We start from the raw sequence: 6,000 nt of genomic DNA, 5'->3' as shown, positions 1-6,000 counted from the left end.
AAGAAAAGAAAACTCAGTAGACAAAAAACTGTAAAGTGGTTAAAAGTTTCTGGGCTCTTTCAAGATAGAAAATTCTGGCTCCACCAGCAGTTACGAGTATACAAAAACTGGATACCTCAAAATGCTGAGGAAAACCTGCAATCAACACTTCTTGCAGTTGAGGTTTACACTTCTTGCACTGAGCCAGGTAGCTAAAAGCAAAAGAATTTCTTACATATTCAAAAGGTGCCTGGACCAAATCTCAGTGGGGATAGTGACCATCCTGACAGGATTTGCAAGGCTTTCCTTAGTCACTTCATGTAAATTCCATGAGAGTACCTAAATAAGGATATAGCCACTACCTTCCACATCCCTTTCATTTATTATTCAATTATCAGCCTACAACTGGCACTACAGTTCGAGTCATTAAGCAAACCATAAATAATTACACTTCTTGAAGTGTGCCACAGACGGATGGCTAAGAAAATGTTTAAGCTTAATGAGCTTTCTAATGTTCCATGTGGCAAAAAATAAGAAGCCTTTCAGAGATCTTGAGAACTTCACTGAACTTTCAATAAATGTGATACAATTATTACCTGTAAACACATCAGAATGCTAACCAATGCAGGGAATTCATAGCACATATACTTCTCCAGTAAATAAGAAAGAATTACTTGTGTAAAATAAGGATTGTAGTCATGCACTCATTCTTGTCATTGCATCACCAACAAATCAATTGAAAACATATGCTTATATACTATGTGCTGTACATAGAAGAAAAGAAATTGGCAAAATCTTCCTGCCAATTATATCTGCCCTGAAGACTACTTCAAACCATAATTAATTCCATGAAGGAAAGTCCTTCTTGAGAAGTTCATAGCTGTCCAGTTACTCAAGGTATTCACAGCTTTTACAGAACCATGAAGTTCATAATCATGTTCACATGAGCATGTACCACTTATCCCTATTCTGAGACAAATGGATCCAGTCCACATTCTCCCTCCCCATAACTTTAAGAACTATTTTAATGGTATGTCTCATCTATCACTAGATCTTCACCTGCCCCAAAATTCATATGCCTTTCTCAGCTTTCCCATGAGTGCTACATGTCCCATCCACCTTATCAAACTTGATATACTATGTACTATCTCCTCAAGGCTGAGTCCTTATTGAGAAGCGAATAATTGCTCAATTAAACAAGACATTCCCAGTATTTTATGGAACAAAAGTTCATTAACACGTTCACATCAGCCTGCCCTGGTCNATATGGTGCAATGACCCAGGAAAATAAGTAATAACAATAATTAACAACAGTGAAAGCATAAAATCCCCTCACCTATACATGGGTGTTCCTGGTGACCTTATACTTTCAAGTTTTATCTATAAAAATTCTCTGTCTCTCTCTCTCTTTCTCTCACACTCCCCTGCGTGCTACATGCTCTGCCCATCTCATCCCTGATTTAACCATTCTAATAACATCTGCTAAATAATGCAATTTATGAGACTTGTCATTATGCAGTTCTCCCCAGACTCTGCTACTTCATCCCTCTTCAGCATCCTGTTCACAAACACACTCAGTCTGTTTTCTTCAGGGAGGTTTTCATCTCATCACCTTCATGCATAAGCAATGAAAATAAACATGTGGGAACCTTCCACAGTCCAACAGACTACTCCTTCAGTCAGACATACAGCTCCCTTCCCTTCAGTCAACCAGATAATTGTTACTCCCAGGGCATATGGCAAAATCAAGTGACATTAATATGCCACGGTCCACGAACGACTATCCAAGCGCTAACCAATCAGTGATTGCAATAGAATCTCCCATGCCCATTGGTTAGCGCCACCTACTGACGGCACAAACAAGCATGGGATAAATACGTGGCCTCTGACACGGCAAAGACACATTCATGGCTCCACATACGAATACACATCAGTTCAGCCTTCATCGGTCTACACGTTTCGCTGCAAGCACAACTACAACAAACGGCCCCTTTCAGGGCCAGCAATCTTGTGAATAACATACAGTTGAACAAACGTCCCCTTTCAGGGCCAGCAATCTTGTGAATAACATACGGTTGAACAAACGGCCCCTTTCAGGGCCAGCAATCTTGTCAATAACATATGGTTGAACAACGCCCCTTTTCAGGGCCAGCAATCTTGTGAATAACATACGGTTGAACAAACGGCCCCTTTCAGGGCCCGCAATCTCATGAATAATGTATATATATATTGTAACGTGTTTGCAATCCAGAAGAGTCACTGCTATGGAAACGCTAGAATAGACCGTTACAGAGGAGACAACAATTGCTCCATTGTAGTTCTAACAGGAGTCTCCATGGTTATAACAAAGGGTTCGTTGCCTAACAGCGGCCAAGGTTATAAAAGCCCAGTTTCGACGAGAAGTCTTCAGTCTTCATCGAGCCAGCTAAGAAGCCAGTCGTGATCGGGCCATCCTAGAAGACAGTCCAGCATCGCCAATTTATTGCAAGCAGTGATTGTGACACTGCAGACGGGAATGATTGTAAAGTGTGTGTAAACGAGCGAAGGAATAAACTCGCTATGCCAAACGACGGCGTGAACTTATTTGTAGCGTGACACACAAAACACGCTACAATATATATATATATATCAAAACAGCTTCCCAGCCATCCTGTACATTTGTAAATAATATATACACCTGTTATAGTTTTAGTGGTTGTCTCTTTGGAATATCAACATCCCACAAATGTATTAATTTCGGCATTCCCCATGCTAAGGTCATGGTCCTACCCTATCTACCACATCATCCAATCAGATGTCTTGACTGGATCAGATCAACTAGAACACACATAGGCATGATGATACCGTAAGTCTCCTTTTCCTTATTATGAGTGAGTGAGTGTATTTACAAGTGGGACAGTATCTCCAGTTATATGGACCTGGCATTTCCTTATAAAATAGGAAACATAAGTTCAAACTAAATAACATGTCCCATATTCCTTACTAAGCACTGCTAAAGTATAAAAGCCTGCCTACCACCGAAGGCATTAATTCACATTATCACAACACACTTTCCTAACCTCAGTTTTAATATCACCATATGTTCACTTTGATTTCTCAAGCAGCTTACTGCCATGCCATCAAAACGTTGTACAGACATACCATGTTTAATGATGCCCTCATTCAACCATGACTTGTAAGAACGTTATTTATTGTGGGATCAATTTTTATTGATTTCATGAAAAAGATCAAAAGTGTCACTGATATCATGACTGGAAATGGCCCAAATTCTGAATGCAGCACTAAATGAAGAGAATGCTTATAATATGATATCCTGCCATACAGATATGCTTTTGGAGAAAAAGCTTCAATCAAAGCAACAAAATTTGGTAACTCCAAGAAGAAAGCTAACAATTACTAATAAAATGAGTGACAACTGGACTCAGCTTCCAGTGTGTAAAGTGAGTTTTTATGCATTACAAATATTTTGTAAGAAATTTTAAATAAATTAATACTTAACAATATTTCACCATTTTATTTGCTGTACATTGAGCAATAAATTATGATTTCAGGGATGCATTTCCACAACTACTACACACTCATTCAGTTACCATTCTCATTTGTGGGAAGTTAAGCAGAATGTGGCTGTATACATTTCCTTTCTCCCGCAATATAAGTACAGTCTAACTATACTAAAAACTTAAAAGCTTCCTATTATACTCATATAGTTTTCTTGACTACACACTTTGATAGGTTCTGTGATATCAAAAGTTTGTTTCATTCTCACGAATATCCCTCAAACAGAAAGCCCACAGTACGAGTATGTTAGATTTATACCTGCCTCAATCCTGAAAAATCAGACACCCTCAATAACCATCCTAAACAATCAAGAAAACTTAAGGTTGTTATTTCCCCACTTACCATGTAATATTCTACTTGATTGCAAGTATCACAATTAAGCTTTTGTGCAGGATGTTTCTTTACTGCAATATCTCATTCACTTTCCTTTTTATCCCAGCGTGGTATGAACCTAGTGCATCTCATCAATGTAATTTATTACTAAGAAGAAGAGGAGGAGGAGGAGGAAAAAGAGATGGTGATGATGATGATAATGGTATGAATCATGCAGCTTCCAAATCTGTTTCTTACTTATAAATTTTAATAGACTAAAAAAATGCCTCCACTAAACATATGGTGCACAACCAACAAGCGTACACTGCTTTTTAAATTTTGATCTTCTGTGTTGTAATATCTAATCGTATCTACACTGAAACATAAATAGCAGACTCCTCCAAAACATTAGTACTGCTTACATGACTACACTGGTCGTGCCATAGCTCAAGCAGTTAGTCACTGGCTTCTCACCACGGTGGCCCGGGTTCGATCCCGGGTCTGGTCAAGTGGGATTTGTGGTGGACAAAGTGGCAGGTTTTCTCCAAGTACTTTGGTTTCCCCTGCTAATCTGCATTCCACCAATTGCTCTACAATCGGCCTCACCTATCATCTGGGGCTGGTACAATAGGCCAGAAGTGGCTGCAGTACAAGGGACTTAGTCCCACCCCACTAGCAATAAAAAGATACATGACTATATATGATAAATATCTAAATTTTCACTACCTGAAAAACATACAGTGAATCAGACAATATTTGTTCTGCATGTGGTGCACTGTGAAATGATACCAAATCTTTTGATATTACTCTGTATTTCATACCAATAACTGCCTTAATGTGAAAGCAGACTTTTATATATACTCGTGCACAAAGGACACAGACTTTTCCTCCTGGGTCATTCTGTACAATTCAACATTTCAGACCTCTCCATTTGATGAAACATTACTGCAGAAGCCAATTAAGAGGTGGGAAATAACTAAGTACAACTGGGAATCACAAAAATAGAAGCAACTCATGGGAGAGCCAGCCCTCCAACATGTGATATAACATTCAAAAGTGAAACTGCTCTTGATAAATGCTTTTGGTTACTTCCTCTTTATTTACTAGCTACACTTGTTTGATCAATATCTAGAGGGAGGAGGGGGCATATCAGAGACAGAGGGAAAAAGAACAACAGAACACACAGAAACATGTATGTGGGATGGGATTTTGCAAGTTGTCTGCCAGCATTCATAAACTCATTAAACTTGGGCCATGGACTTTGGTGTGGAACTTGGGAAGAACATGAATTGCAAACACTTGAAAACAAACTGCTAAGAGTAATATCTGGACCTGAGATAGTTAAGTAAATGAAGGGTTAGAGGACATCACAAAATAAGAAATGAACGGGTCTCACACAGTTGTGAGCAAAGTTAAATCAACGGAAACAAAATATGCATAAAAAACTCCTTTGGTACGATCACTTGAGGCACTGAGATAAACAGGGGCCTATATTAAAACAGGAAAAAGTGTTCCAAAGAAGTGAACAGCCCCAAAGAACTCAGAATCAAGTCCAATGTAAAGGCTTTAGTGTCAGTGTTGAGCCTTTGGGTTACATTATCAGAAACAGTCAGTTTCTTCCTTGGCTTTTTCTTTGGCCTTGATGATGGAGGCAACATGTTCCTCTGGAACATCAATTGATTTTCAAGGGACTACACGGTGCTATATCTCAGAAGACAGAATTCTTCAAAAACCACCATTGCAAGAACCTCAAATCCTACAAAATATAAATATGTTCTTACACGCAAGCTTGCATTGACTCGCTTGGGGGGGGGCAAGGAACTAAACAATGAGAATTTTCATGAGTATGATATATTACAACCCATGACAACGTATTATACATGCCAAATCTTTAGACAGNTTTCTCCAAGTACTTTGGTTTCCCCTGCTAATCTGCATTCCACCAATTGCTCTACAATCGGCCTCACCTATCATCTGGGGCTGGTACAATAGGCCAGAAGTGGCTGCAGTACAAGGGACTTAGTCCCACCCCACTAGCAATAAAAAGATACATGACTATATATGATAAATATCTAAATTTTCACTACCTGAAAAACATACAGTGAATCAGACAATATTTGTTCTGCATGTGGTGCACTGTGAAATGATACC

At 38.9% G+C, this 6,000-nt stretch overlaps 1 protein-coding gene across 1 annotated transcript in view; it reads right to left on the bottom strand.

Annotated features, from left to right (window-relative positions):
* The window catches only part of LOC111867726, a gene marked incomplete at its 5' end in the record, with an annotated part of 591,832 nt that overhangs the window by 215,783 nt on the left and 370,049 nt on the right, over positions 1 to 6,000 (bottom strand).

The sequence above is a fragment of the Cryptotermes secundus genome, unplaced genomic scaffold, assembly GCF_002891405.2.
Source record: "Cryptotermes secundus unplaced genomic scaffold, Csec_1.0 scaffold80, whole genome shotgun sequence".
Lineage (NCBI taxonomy): Eukaryota > Metazoa > Arthropoda > Insecta > Blattodea > Kalotermitidae > Cryptotermes > Cryptotermes secundus.
Note: the sequence above shows the minus strand (reverse complement) of the source record. Positions and strands in the feature narration are given on the sequence as shown.